Here is a 15,031-nt window from a genome sequence, read left to right as displayed (position 1 = left end):
CCACTAAACCTGAATTTATTTTTGCTAAGTATTCATTTCTCATAGAAGCACTAAACACCAGGGATCCTGTAAGAACTCCATTGGCTACAATCCAGGTAAAAATGTATAGTGTTCATATAACATCCTTTCCAAACAATCATAATTTAAGTTTTAGTTTTCATCTTGACCCAAAAATTATTAAGAAGATTGTTCTTTTACCCCAGTGGTTAGTTTTGTTAATTACTGTCAGTTCCCTTTCATTTTTTATTTAAATTTATGTTATTTATTTATTTATTTTTGGCTGTGTTGGGTCTTTGTTGCTGCGCTCGGGCTTTCTCTAGTTGCAGGGAGCGGGGCTACTCTTCGTTGCGGTGTGCGGTCTTCTCATTGCGGTGGCTTCTCTTGTTGCGGAGCACGGGCTCTAGGTGTGCGGGCTTCAGTAGCTGTGGCACATGGGTTCAGTAGTTGTGGCTCGTGGTCTCTAGAGCGCAGGCTCAATAGTTGTGGAGCACAGGCTTAGTGCTCCGCGGCACGTGGGTTCTTCCCAGACCAGGGCTCGAACCCACGTCCCCTACTTTGGCAGGCGGATTCTTAACCACCGCGCCACCAGGGAAGCCCTCCCTTTCATTTTTAATTTCTAACATATTCTACTGTGGTAAGAGAAAGTGCCCTTCATAATTTCTTATTTGGAGAATTAATTCAGATTTTCTTTGGTACATAGTATGTAATCAATTTTGTAAAACCTGTGGGTGTTGAAAAAAATGTTTATTCTCTTTTCATTGGGTATAACATTCAAAGCAAGCTTGTCCAAATCCTCTATAAATAAAATTATATTCAGTCCACATAAATCATTACTTCCTGAGATTTCCTACGGAGATCGTGTTTTTGTCAAATATTTTTCATATTTATAACAGTCTCTGCTTTGTTTCAGTGCATGTTCAGTGCATAAATGTTTGTAACTATTTTATCCTCTTGGCGAATTTTACCTTTTTCTATCTATGCTAAGTAACACTTTACATTCCCTTTAATTATTTTGGCCTTGAATTCTATTTTGCCATATTTAATAGTGCCATCCTATTTACCTAACATTTCTCTAACCATGCCTTTATTTTCAACTTTTGTGTGTCATTTTATTCTTGGTGTGTCTCTTACAAAAGAAATCTATGACTTCAGTTCACTTTCTAACCCTGCCGTTTATTTACTTTGGTTTCTTGTTGTTCTTTATTTCTTTTTTCCACCTTGCCTTCTTAACCTTCACTGGGCCAGTCAAAATTTTTGTTGTTGTTCCTCTTTTTCCTCTCCCAGTATGGAAGACTATAACTCAGTTAAGATTCAGTTCAGCTGCATGAAATAGAAACTCCAAAGTAAGCAGCTTAAAGACATAAGAGCTTTTTTTCCAAGCAAAAGAAGTCTAGCGAAAGTCAGTCCACACCAGTCAGTTATACCAGGACTGGAATGGAGGCTCCATTGGCTTCAAGAATCCAGCCACCTTTCCTCTTTCTGCTCCATGGGTCTTACAAAATAACTCCTGTTTCTCAAGGTCATAAGGCAGCTGCTCAAGCTTTAGCCATCATGTACTATTTCCAAGCAGTAGAGAGAAAGAAGGCACAAAGGGCAAGGGTCAGCTGAATCAGCTCCTTTTGAGAAGACTTTCTTGACATTTCATACAGCACTCCATTTACATTTACTGATGTGACCACTACTTATTGCAAGCATGGCTGGGAAATGTCATCTTTTCAGTAGACATATTACCTCCCTAAATGACATCAGAATTCTATTTCTATGGAAGGAACCAAGAATGCATACTGAGTAGGCAAGTAACACACTGCCACAGCTGCATACTATACTCATTCTATTAGTAAATATATTTCTATTTCTAATGAACCCATTTCAATATTTTTGTATTAATATCAACAATTAATATCCATGACTTTCCCCCTGCAAAAAGTGAGACCTGCATCATGTATAATTTTGTATATAATTTACCCCTTTCTTATTCAGTCTCCAAAATTTTGATGAAATTATCTTTAATTTTATTTCAGATATTGTTAATTTTTGTTGTTACATAATAATACATAGTAATATTTTATATATAATTTTATATGGTTATATATTATATATTATTAAAATATACATGTATAATAATATACTAGTAGTCAATATAATAGAGACTATATATTTTAGGAATCATTTCTTAACAATGCTATTAAACACCATGATAAAAACGAGAATTGTTTACACTTAATTATACATTCTGTTGGTTTCTCTGTTTACCAATCTTTGTTGTATATCACGTTCTCCTTCCTTGAAATTGTGCTGTTTGTAGACCAATTTTTTTTTTTCAAAGAATAAGCATGAGTGATATACCTTCACAGCTCTTTATTTTGCCCTCAGAATATTTAACTGGCTACAGAACTCTAGCTTTAAAAGGTGGCGGCTCTGACCCATAGTCCATTAGCTTTCTGGGTAGTAGATAGGACACCAGCACTAATCTGATTTGCTTTCCTTTGTGAGTGACTTTTTTCTCTGTAAAGTAATAAGGTTTTTCTTTACACTTGAAATTCAGAAATTTCAAGCATGTTTAGATGTGGGTGTCTTCTTTCAGTATTCCTACCTAGCTAACCCTTAGTGGTCACCTTGGATCTAAAGTCTTGAGTATATGAGGCCCTCAGGGAAATTTCCTTCTAGTTTTGTAAATTTCTGTCTGTTTTTGACTTTTTGTCTCCCCTGTGTTTTCTTCTCTTTAACTTCCCTTCAATGAATATTTGTTCTCCTGGGCATATCCTCTATATCTCTTAACTTTCGTACCATAATGTCTATTGTCTTTTTGCTTTACATTACAAAAAAAAAAAAGAAGAAAACCTTAATTTCCAAATCACTGATTTATTCTTTAGCCATGTGTTTTCAGTTACTTAGCCCTCCTATTAATTGCTTTCTTTTTAAAATCATAAATCTTTCTTGTTTAGCAATTGGCTCTTCTTCAACAAAATCTGCCCTAGTTTTGTGGATTTAGTATTCACTCAAGGTTTCCTAAGTAATTATAATTTTTGTGTGAAATGAAAAAAAGGTTGCTTCATCAAGAATTAGTTATTCTGTATTTTTGTCTTCGTTCTTCTTCTTTCTTTTTTCCAAACTATTCTTTTTCCGCAAATATTTCGTAATTCTTCGTTTTAAATGAGGCACCTTAAGGCCTTCCTCTCCTAGCAATTTATAATGCTATAAATACCTGGCATAGGTTCCTCCAACTTTCTACATGTCTGTTTCCATCATAGATGGCTCTCCTTCTCCTGGAAGGCCTAAAGGAGCAAACAGGATGAGGATGTTGACAGAAAGGTTTCTTATTAAGGTACGTGGATGTTATGAAAATGGGGTCAGCAGGTAAGCCGGTATTCCTCCTGAAGAACAATCCTTCCTTTCTTTTCTCCTCTGTGACCATCTGAAGGTCCAGAGTCACTGTAGGCTCTGGTTCACTCCTCTCTCTGTTTGCTCACTCCAGGGCAAACTCTTCAGTCAGTCACTCTGTAAACATGAGGAGGGGTGGGGGAATGACTAGCCTGGCTATTCCAGTCATTTGCTTATTTATCTTTATGATTATCCCCTTGGTCAGTTTCTCCTTGAGTATATTGATTCCTGGCGTCAAGGCTCTCCAGGATTCCTGGGGGAAGAGCAGGTCACATTTCTGGCAGTAGCCCTGTCCTGCTTTTATTTCTGCTTGAGTTTCTCCATCACCTGGTCCCAAAAGTTTTCTTTTTCTTTTAGCTTTTCAACTGGAAAAGTATTTGGTGTTAATTCATTCAACAGATACTAAATTGAGTTCCTTTTCTGGGCCTTGGAGATACAGCAGTGAAGTTTTCCAGATTGAAGGAAGCTAAAGAGATATGAAGGCCAAATATCATGCATGATCCTAGATTCAATTCTGGAAAGAAAGTCAAGGCACAAAAGAGAAGATTTTTATTGTTTTGTTGTTGCTGGTGTTCTTTTGTTGTTATTTGTTCTGCTACAAGGGATATGATTGGGACAATTGACATTATTTGAATGTGGATTACATGGTAGTATTTTGTATGTGTTAATTTTCTGACTTTGATGGGTATACTATGGTTATTTAATGTCTTTGTTTTTAGGAAATATACACTATTTAAAGGTAATTGGGTGTCATGTCTCAAATGGCTGAAAATAATAAAAATAAGTGAGAGAATGATAAGGTGAATGTGGTAAATTATTAACAATTGGGAAATCTGGGTGAAGGGTATACAGAAGTTTTCTTGTTTATTTGTGTAACTTTTATTGAAGTTTGAAAGTATTTCAGAATAAAAAGTTGACCTTTTTTTACGGAATATGGCAAAGGATGATTAAGAAGTTACCCCTCTTACAGATAAATCTGATAGCGGAGAATAAAGCTCATATTTATACAAAAGAAACTTTCTACCACTGGATCCCAGAGTTAAATACAGTTGCCTGTCTACTCACAGATGGTGCTGGGCCACCCCAGGCCATCCCACAGGAGGCCCCCAGTGTGGAGGAGGACAGCAGGACACATGTGCTCCAAGGGCAGTTTGGGTCCCAAGGGAAAGAGGAGAATAGGTGCTCAGCCCACCACACCTACCCAATCTCTTCTTCCAAACTCCCCACTCATTTCAAGTCACTTCTGCTTAGGGGTGAAGAGAGGCCATGAGTGTTATGCTTGGAGTTTTCTTAACATGGAAAGAGCCATTCTGAATAGAAGAAAGCTGATATCTCTTCTAACAACATATGATAAACAAAAGGTTAGTAAGGAAAGTATATTAAATGAACATATCCCTTGAACCAACAATTCAACTTCTAAGAAGTCTATCCTTCAAAAATATTCACACATGTACACAAAGAATTCCACTTCAGCATTATTAACATAGAGGTAAATTGGAAACAACCCCCAAAAAATCTATCAATAAGGATGTGACTAAATTAAAGAGAGTACATTCATTCTTTGAAATACGAGGCTACCATTTTTTAAGATGAGATAAGGCTGTATGTGCTAATAAAATAAGAAAGATGCACAGATGAGAAGTCATCTTAAGACGTTGAGCTGTAAATAAAAATATGGTCCTATTCTTAATTTTTAAGTCTATATATGTGTTTGTAAATTGGAAAAAGACTCGGAAGGGCACATAGAAAATTAAAATGGCTTTTTATAGAGAGGAGAGAAGAATTTCAGTAGCAAGTGGGAACTTTCACCTTTCCATATTTTCTGAATTTTTATATGAGCATGTACTGCCTTTCAATCTTTAAATAATTAAAATAAAAAATATACTCCATTCAGGTAAGATATGGTTGTATCGTTATTAACATGGAAAAATATTACAATATAGTGTCCATTGAGAAAAGCAGTGTATGTATAGCATGACGAAATTCTTTTGAATGTATCTGTGTCTTTGTATGTAACTGGATGCTTGAATGGGACCTTTTTGTCTTTGTTTTGGCAAAATCACCCAGGAAGAAAAAAACAAATAGTAGGTACCAAGTACCCTCACTTCTAAAGCAAGGTGTTATACCACCTGTGCAGAGCGTAGATAGTTCAAAGAATTTTGCCATTCCCCATCACCCATCTCCAGATTCTATGAGACAAACCTCAGAATTCATGGAGCATTTAAAGCCCGTCACTGGGGATTCCTTTGGAGAGGAATGTCAGTGTGCCAGGGAGGAAGAGTGTGCTTCCTCCCTTCATGTTAAACTAGATGAGAGAGGCTTCAATAGAAGCACTTAGGGAGTATGACATGTGTCTTCTGGATCTGAAGGAATGGCGAGTGGTATCTATCACTCTTTCTCCTGAAAATTCCAAAAGGAAGAAGCTATCCTGTCACACTGCTCTACACAATGGAATCAAAAGGGCTGTATTGGTCACAGCCCACATGTCCAGAAACTGGCAGGGCAAATGGTACATGAGTTTCCCATGGGCCAGAGACAGAGTACACTTGGGAGGAAGGCTCACTAGATCTCCTTGAGATAGACTCTATCAGTAGGACACTACATGAGTTGACACAGGAGAGAGGGGATCAAGGACACAGCGGGGGGCATTGGCAACCAGGCCAAACGTACTGCATGCTTCCAAGCCAGAATAGTCCATAAGGGAAGGGAAAGCTTTTAAATGGGTGAAAGTTTTGAGTTTTGATATTATAATTCACTTCTTATTTATTGACAGTGTTTGGAAAAGCTATAAAAACTGTTTGCAGTTTCATCCGGGGGTAGAAAAAATTGTTTTACAGAAAAGGTTTCCAAAGATGGTGGTGAGAAGAATATTGTTTCTCTACTTTCCTCCTACCAGGTCCAGCTTGTTCAATAAACAATTTACATATATTAACAGTGGCAATATCTGTCACACTGTCACACAGGCTCATAGGAAGGTTCTCAATGGCTCTGCCTAGTTACCCTTGGTCCAGAGGTGAGGATTTCTCCTCAGGCTCAGCCTCATCATAGATCTGTAAGTACACCACCACCTGCCCAGGGAGGCTTTGGAAGAGTCCAGGATTGTTGAAGACAGTTCTCTACAGGATCAGTGGAGTGGATGAGTCCATTTTAAGAACTGGTTCAGCACTGAGTTCTGACAGGCAGCTCCCAGGTCCTCAGCATGGAATCCAAGGACTGTGATTCCTCGTCCTCTCCAACTCCACTCAACCCCTCCTTCTCTCCTCTAGCCCTGCCTTGTCTGGTGTCTGGGAGAGGAACCCCTAGCTCAGCAATCAAGCAACTGTATCTTTCTGTCTTGAAATTAAGCTGAGATTTAAATCTTTGTATCTGCTCCAGTGTAGGCTGGGGAAAGGAGAGAAATAGAAATGGTCCTTGAGGTACTGGAACAGAACTAGAGGAGATAAAGTCCTGCCATATCTATATGCATATATATATATATATATATATATATATATATATATATATATATATCCCCCCAAAACCTGAAAAGTTTAACAACAGCTAACTCTCAACGGTGACATTCCAAGTGATTTTTTCATTCTCATTCTTTTTTTTTCCCTTTTGACTGTTTCATATATTTTTTATTTTCTAAAATTACTATATGTATATGTATAGAAATGTATATTGTAATTTAATGGCCTATATGGGAAAAGAATCTTAAAAAAGAGTGGATATATGTACAAGTGATTCACTTTGCTGTACACTTGAAACTAACACAACATTGTAAATCAACTATACTCCAAGAAAATTTTTGAATAATAATAATAACACCACATAGGAGTGGAAGCATAGAGATTCAGCATTAAAAAAAGAAACATATCTGAATGTGAAAAAATTAACAGTGTTCATCTGCAGGCTCTTTTTCATCAGCATTTAAATATAGTCAAGCCTCTCTTAACTTGGAAAAAACCCTCCCTCAACACCATATCCCTGCCAACACAGATCTGTCACCACCCAGGCCAAACTTCTTGAAAGTGTCTCTATTCCCTGTCCTCGCTTCTTCATTTCGCATTGACCCCTTTATCACCTCACCAGAAGAACTAGCCTCTAATTTCCCTTCTTGGTTACACGTCAAAGGTCAGATGTCCTTCTCACGGTAACTACTGCAGTCACAGATGAGGAGGTGTCCAGGGAGGCCAGACCATCTCCTGATCACCAAAGAAGACATTGCCTTCACCAGGTACATGGGAAATTCAGTACCCTTTCAATGAAGACTAAGAACTATTTTTTTGCTTGGATAACGTGTGATTGAGATTGTTATTTTTTGCTTTTGGAAAACCCATGAGGAGAATAAGCCAAGCCACAAGGTCCAAAGGAGAGAGAACAAATCAAATATTAAGACTATTAATTAATCCCTTAATAGTTCGGCAGGAGCTAGAAGAACATGCATTAAAATATAAACATCTTTAAGGAAAATAAACCAAAATATCCCCATATTTAAATTAGGAATACAAGAGATTGAAACTAAGAGAGATTGAGAGAGGAAGTACAGCAGAGAGGTTAGAGTGTGGACTCTGGAGACGGCTGACCTGGATTCAAATGCCACCAATGCCACTTATTAACTTGGATAAATTACATAACAGCTCTTGCTTTAATTTCCTAATTTGTAAAAACATACAGATGTTAACAGGATTAGATAAGAAAATCAATTTAAAATTCCCGGCACAGGGCTTCCCTGGTGGCGCAGTGGTTAAGAATCTTCCTGCCAATGCAGGGGGCACAGGTTCAAGCCCTGGTCCGGGAAGATCCCACATGCCGCGGAGCAACTGAGCCCGCGAGCTACAACTACTGAGCCTGCGTGCCACAACTACTGAAGCCCACGTACCTAGAGCCCGTGCTCCACAACAAGAGAAGCCACCACAATGAGAAGTCCGTGCACCACAATGAAGAGTAGCCCCCGCTCACTGCAGCTAGAGAAAGCCCGCGCGCAGCAACAAAGACCCAACGCAGCCAAAAATAAATAAATAAAATAAATAAATTTATTAAAAAAAAAAAAAACTCCCAGCACAGTATCTAACACATAGTAGTATTATTTTTGTCATCACTATACCGCCAGCCCGAAATCTTTCCTGAATTCCATACCCATACGTTGAACTGCCTAAATAACATCTTGGATAACACCCAGCCAGCTCAATACAACATTCTGGGAATCGAATTCATTATTTCAATCCACCCTCCAGCCTGTGCTTCCTCCAATGTTCAACAACCATTTTTAATGATGGATTTGTTCTCTTCATTTTGTTAATCCACATTTTCAAAGATTTTAAAGGAACTTGTCTGAGGAAAGATGGTGAATTATTTGTGAAAAAGGAAACTAGTCAGCAAAATCAAATTCTTAAAAGAAATATCAAACAAGGATTAAAGGATTTTTTTTGGAAGGAATGTTAAAGCAGAATCCAGATAAACGGATGCAGGAGTAAATAGAGAGTGAGGAATAGAATAAAAGCATAAAGAAATTTTGGTAAAAGGTACAAAAGTGATAGAGCAGGTAGAGGGGAGCACAGGATTAAAAGAGAGATTTCTCTACAAAGTAGGAATAAAATAATGTTTGTGGGCTGGGGGAAAACTGCCAGAAGAGGAATAAGTTCAAGTTGCAGAAAAATGTGGGAATAAAATTAAGGGTTTAGGAACAATGCTTTGTCCGCTAAGATTTGGGGGACAGGGGTAAGGGTGTTGAGAGTGAAGGTAGGGGAGGAAGGAGAAAGTATGGAAACAGATGACACTATGTATCAGTATGTTTATATGTGTGTATATATGTTTGGGAAATTGGAAAACATGATTTCCCAATATTTGGGTATCAAATGGATAATGAAATGACCTCAGAGAAATACAGATGAATACTCTGAACCAAATGCCAAAGATGTTGATGAATCTAGAGACTAACCAAGAAGTCAGTGGGTAAACAACAATTCAAACACAAAATGAACTCTGAGTCCTAACCAGAACCCCCAGTGGCTTGGTTTAAGTTGGGTCTGGAAATGGGTTCACTTCTTGTCAGATGACTTTCTGCTTCCCAAAACCAGACTCTGTTTCAAAAAAATCTAATTATCTGTCTTGCTAATATTAGATGAAATAGGGAAAAAAGAAATAGACCTGTGTTCAACAGGCCAAGGATTTCTGAGATAAGAGAGCAGAATAGATCATCTATACAGATAATAAAGTCAAGACAGGTGAGATCGGGAATTCCCTGGCAGTCCAGTGGTTAGGATTCAGTGCTTCCACTGCAGGGGGCACGGGTTCGATCCATGGTGAGGGAACTAGGATCCCATATGCCACATGGCACTGCCTAAATAAATAGGGGATATATGTGTACGTATAACAGATTCACTTTGCTGTCCAGCAGAAAGTAACACAACATTGTGGATCAACTACACGCCAATAAAAAATTTTTTAAAAAAGATGGGTGAGATCAGTACTCCGGGCAGGAAGAAGACCGTGGGCAAGGTAGCCTAGGCATGGCCAGGGTTCCCAGAATTCCACCCCGCCTGCCCTGCCTTCTTTCCTGACTTACTGGCTGCTGTCCTAGCAAAGCCCTGCACAAAATATTCTGAAATATAAGACTAGGCAAAGGATCTCAGGACCTCAGGCTCCAGTCCTTCACCCCAGCTCCTATGGAATAGGCTCTTTTCCCATTTGTGGAGTTGTCCCAGTCCAACTGTCCTCTGATTGGCTGTCTGAGACATCCAATAAATTCCAGCTTGATGTGAACAGAACTGTACTGAGCTGGACCCGGCTCCCTCTCATGAGCTCCTAAGTTTTCACACACCCTATACTACAGGGAGTCTTGAGTAATACTTGGATTTAAGGGTAATAATAAATTACACTCTATTTCACCCTCCCTTCCCCACCATGTACCAGACCGACTGAGAAACTGACAGAGGAGTAAGGCAGTCCCAAAGGAAGAGTGCTGTCGAAGGACAATTGTAGATATATGATCCAGAAGGCACTAGGGAGAGGGCGAACAGATGAGGACGAGAGTATGTCAGCCCCACTTCCTGATCCCAAGACACAGGTGCTGTGGGGGGAGGACGTGGCTTCATCTCCAGAGGGCTTGGAGGGAATAGAGCAAATATTTTCACCATCGTCATCCACTAACCGGTACAGTGCACATCCTCTGGTCAAGGTAAGTTACCAGATGCTTAAAGGGTTTATCTCACTTAATTCTCACAACAAACCATGAAGGAAACACTACTATAATCTCTGTTCTTGTCTACAACCATACCACCCTGAACGCGCCCGATCTCGTCAGGCAGATTTCTGAATCAATTTGGATTATGAAAGAGGAATAGTGTACTATAGTGGAAAGAGCCAGGACGAATAATCAGCCAACCCAAGGTTTAGTGCCAACTTTGTAATTTATTAGCTGGATGACCTGGGAGGGTTATTCTAGGCAAAAGGAGCAGTCAGACAAATTCACAAATTTGAATCAGGGGTAAGATCGCTGAGCTGTCAGAGGAACTGCTCAGAATGGAGATACTAAAGGGGTGCATGGGAGTATGGAAAGGAGAACTTTCTAGAAAAGGACTAGACTTTTTGTAAACCTTTTATTGTAAAACAAAATACAGATACAGAAAATTATCTATACAGAAGCTACAAAACATTACTGTTAATATTATATTACTAGTTAATCATTATTAATAAATTAAGGAATAGATCGTGTTCATAATGGAAAGACTCAATACTGTAAAGATGTCTATTTTCTCCAAATTATCTATAGAGTCAATGCTATCCCAATAAAAGTCCCAGCAAGTTTTTTTTCCTGGAAAGTAAAAAGAATCCTAGTTCTTAAAAACACTAAATGATGGAACAGCCCCGCAATTACTTATTTACATTATCCTACATTATACAACAATAATCAGAATAGTTTTTTAAAATGCCTATGCATGGGCTTCCCTGGTGGCGCAGTGGTTAAGAATCCGCCTGCCAATGCAGGGGACACAATTTCGATCCCTGGTCCCAGAAGATCCCACATGCCGCGGAGCAACTAAGCCCGTGTGCCACAGTTATTCAGCCCACGTGCCACAACTACTGAAGCCCACACGCCTAGAGCCTGCCTAGAGCTGCTCCCCAGCAGGAGAAACCACCACAATGAGAAGCCCGCACACCGCAACTAGAGAAAGCCTGCGCACAGCAACAAAGACCCAACACAGCCAAAAACAAATAAATAAATATATTCATTTTTTTAAAATGCCTATGTACTCTCCTCATTCTTGTAACCCTGTATCTTAACTGACTGAATATGTAACATTTCATGCTATACCCTTCTTTTTAACTCTCATTTTGTTTTAGTTCTACGTGTAGCTATATTTTTAATGCTTGCCACCGTTCCTTATGGTGATACCTCTCTAGTCTCTCTGATTTTCTGAAGCTCATTTTCTAGTAGATTCCTCAGGAAGGGCACATTGATAATGGTGTGTGCCCTTATATTTTAAAAAGTCAGTTTTGCTGGATATAAAATCCTTAGTTCACATTTTCTTTCCTTGGAGGCTTAAATATGTTACTTCATTTTCTTCTTACACAAAGCATTGCTATCACAAAATCTGATGATAATCTAATTTTCTTTTCCTTTTAAGTCACTTACTGTTTTTGCCTACATGACCAAAGGCTTTTTATGTCTCTGAAGTCCAACAATTTTACTACATTTTGTCTTCTTATTGGTCATTCTGGGCTGATATTCTCAAGTAGAGGATATGCTCTTTCCATTTATAGCTTCAAATCTTTCTGATTTCAGGAAAAATTTCTCACAGTAGGATTTTTAATTGTTCTACTCCCTGTCTTTGGTTTCTTCTCGAGGGACTTCTATTACGTGTATAATATTTGCCTCTCATCAATATCAGTCACTTGCTCTTGAATCCTATCTTTCTTAATTTCTCTTATATTTTTAAAATTTTTCCTACTTTGCACTTCAATTTAGCCGAAGCATTACCTGTTGTGTTAATTCACTTATATTCCTTCTAGTTAAGTTCACTCTGAAATAATTTTTTATCTTTTATTTCTCATTCTTTCTGAGTTTGGTCACCTCATTTCGGAGTTCATAATTCTGATTTATGTTGTTCTTTCATGTCTTGAATAATTTTCTTGATGTCTTTTACCTCATTTTTAAATAAAAGATTACAAGATTTGATCTGTTCTGTGGGTATGTTTTCTTGGCATGCTTTCCTTGTCTGTAGGCATGTTATTCTGGTGTTTTTCCTTTTTTATAAAAAAGCTTTTAGAATATTTGACCTTAATACCTTTCTGTTGCTCATTTTTACATAAAATCCGTATTCTCAGACTTTCAGAAGGAAATGTGATACAGGGTGGCTTTTCTAACATCACAAGCTCCCTCTTCTGTTGTTTTCACATAGTGTTAAAAAATATATATGGCGGCTTCCTTCTGAGATTTCCCATTCTGTTCCCCTACCTCACCCTTACCTTTTCTTCCCTATATTTTGCCCCTCTTGTCCCTATCCTGCACTATTTTTATTCCACTCCCAGCAGTTTCTCCTCCCCGGAAGGGAGCCCTGATATTTTCACGTCAACAAGGGGTTTGACCACCCAGCCAGCCAGCCTCTTCAGACTCCCCGCAGGGCCCTGGCACCCACCCACAAATGGAGCGAGGAAAACCCTTCTCACCTTAAGCTGCTGTTCTCAGATTGGCCTGAAATGCCTTCCAGGGAATACCTGTTGGGCATTTAGGGGTTTTTCTGCTCTTGAGTTTGCAAGGTTTCCCATCACTTGTCTCTGCTCTCTCCCTTCTAGACACCAATAACACATTCTCATGTCAGAAGGTGACTTGCCCTCATCCCCTTGCATTTTGGGGTTTGTGAGGATATTGTAACCTAATTTTGTTATAATTATTGTTCACGATTTGGGGATTTTGCCATTTAGTTACTCTGTCTTTAAGTGGGAATTTGGAAAAATTCTGAATCTATGCTACAGCTGCCCCATTTTCTCAGAATCCCCTAAAAAGGGGCTAGTTTTTTAAAAGCCTTAATGCCATGCTAAGGAGTTTAGAATTGATCCTGCAGGTAATGGGCTGACAAAGATTTTTAAAGTGAAAGCTGGCATGACTTGATATGCTTTTTCAAAAGCTCATTCTGGCAGAACCATAGGGGACAGAAAGATTGGAGGCAAGGATACCAGTTGGGAGGTTAGTGTACATAGTTATAGCAGCCTGGACTTAGAAAGTGGCAATGATGATAGATGGAATTTAGAGAGTCGATGTGTCAGTGCCCCTCACAACATGACATGAATATTGCTTGGGCACGCTCCTTCTTAGGGAATATATATCCTTTTATTTTCAGACCCCCCCCCCAACAACAACAATAACATTTTTAAATTGAAGAAAAATTTACCCCTTTATATATAATCTAGCCACAATTACACAATTGCCTATCCAGAGTCATCTCCTACTGGCCTCCAGCACATCCTTTCTGTAGACTGAGGGGATACCTCCCCATGACCACCACCACCAATCCCCACTAAGCCCCACTCTCAACTGCCATCATAGGAATCACCTGCCGCCTCCTCCTTAAGTCAGCCGTATCCTCTGCTTGTCCCCTGAAGCCTCCTCACTCCTCCTGTGGATCTTTCCTTCTTGCACCTGGAGTCTATATTCAACACAACAGAGATCACCTATGAAGTGGCCTCCACTTCATCTTCTCTCCACACTGCTCACCTGCAAGCTCCCTAAAAGCCCAGAACAGTTCACTGGTGTATCCCCCATGGTGTTCAAAGGAAAGAATGCACAACCCAAACAGCCTGGGTTCTTCTCCCAGGGGACCTGACTGCAGAGCTCAGGCCATAACCCCATCCTCCTTCACCCCAGGCCTCACCCAATGCTGAACCCCAGAACCACCTGGAGAGGAGGACACGCTGCCCCACAACCCCAGGTCCTCCAGGACCTCAGTGCCTTGGTTATTCTCCCATCAGAGACAGCAGGAGGACAGCCCACCTTCCTTTGGTGCATGGTCCTGGTCTCAGGCTTGCTGACCCTCTGTCTACTGGTCTCTCTCTCAAAGATATTCTTGACATTGGATGGCGCTTCGTGGGATTTAGTCAAATAAAGAACAGAGCCTGTGCACAACCAGAAGAGTGATTCAAGACTGCTGCTCAGGACTCAGCACTGCCTGCTTGCAAGTCTCTAGGCACTTGGAAGCAACAGGCCTTACAGGGAGACCTCCGTATTCCAGCAAGGTTAGGGAGGGACAGGAAACCAGCTGGGGCAGGAGCGCCTCTCCTTCGTCCACAGAAGTGGGAACTGAGAAGAGATTTCTGTTTCTTTCCATTATTCATTCATTTGACAAACACACACCAAGTACCTTCCGTGTACAGGGCACTGTGAAATTACAAAAATGAAACAGGCTAGGGCTGGACTGGACTGGATGAGGGGAAATCTAGTTTAAAGGCAGGGGTGGCCTGAGATGACCTCCGGAGGGAAAGGAAGGCTGCGGGGACCGTCAGGCTGCTCCCACAGCACCCTCTGCTGTCCCGGATTTGCTGCAACTGTCAGACAGCGGATCCCCCTGGGATGTGCCTCCCCCAAAGCACTTGCATCCTCTTTCATGAGAGGGCAGCCTCCACGGGACCAGGGAGGGCAGAAAACACACAAAGCTGGTAGGAAACTGTT

This window comes from Eschrichtius robustus, chromosome 13, assembly GCF_028021215.1.
Source record: "Eschrichtius robustus isolate mEscRob2 chromosome 13, mEscRob2.pri, whole genome shotgun sequence".
Lineage (NCBI taxonomy): Eukaryota > Metazoa > Chordata > Mammalia > Artiodactyla > Eschrichtiidae > Eschrichtius > Eschrichtius robustus.
Note: the sequence above shows the minus strand (reverse complement) of the source record.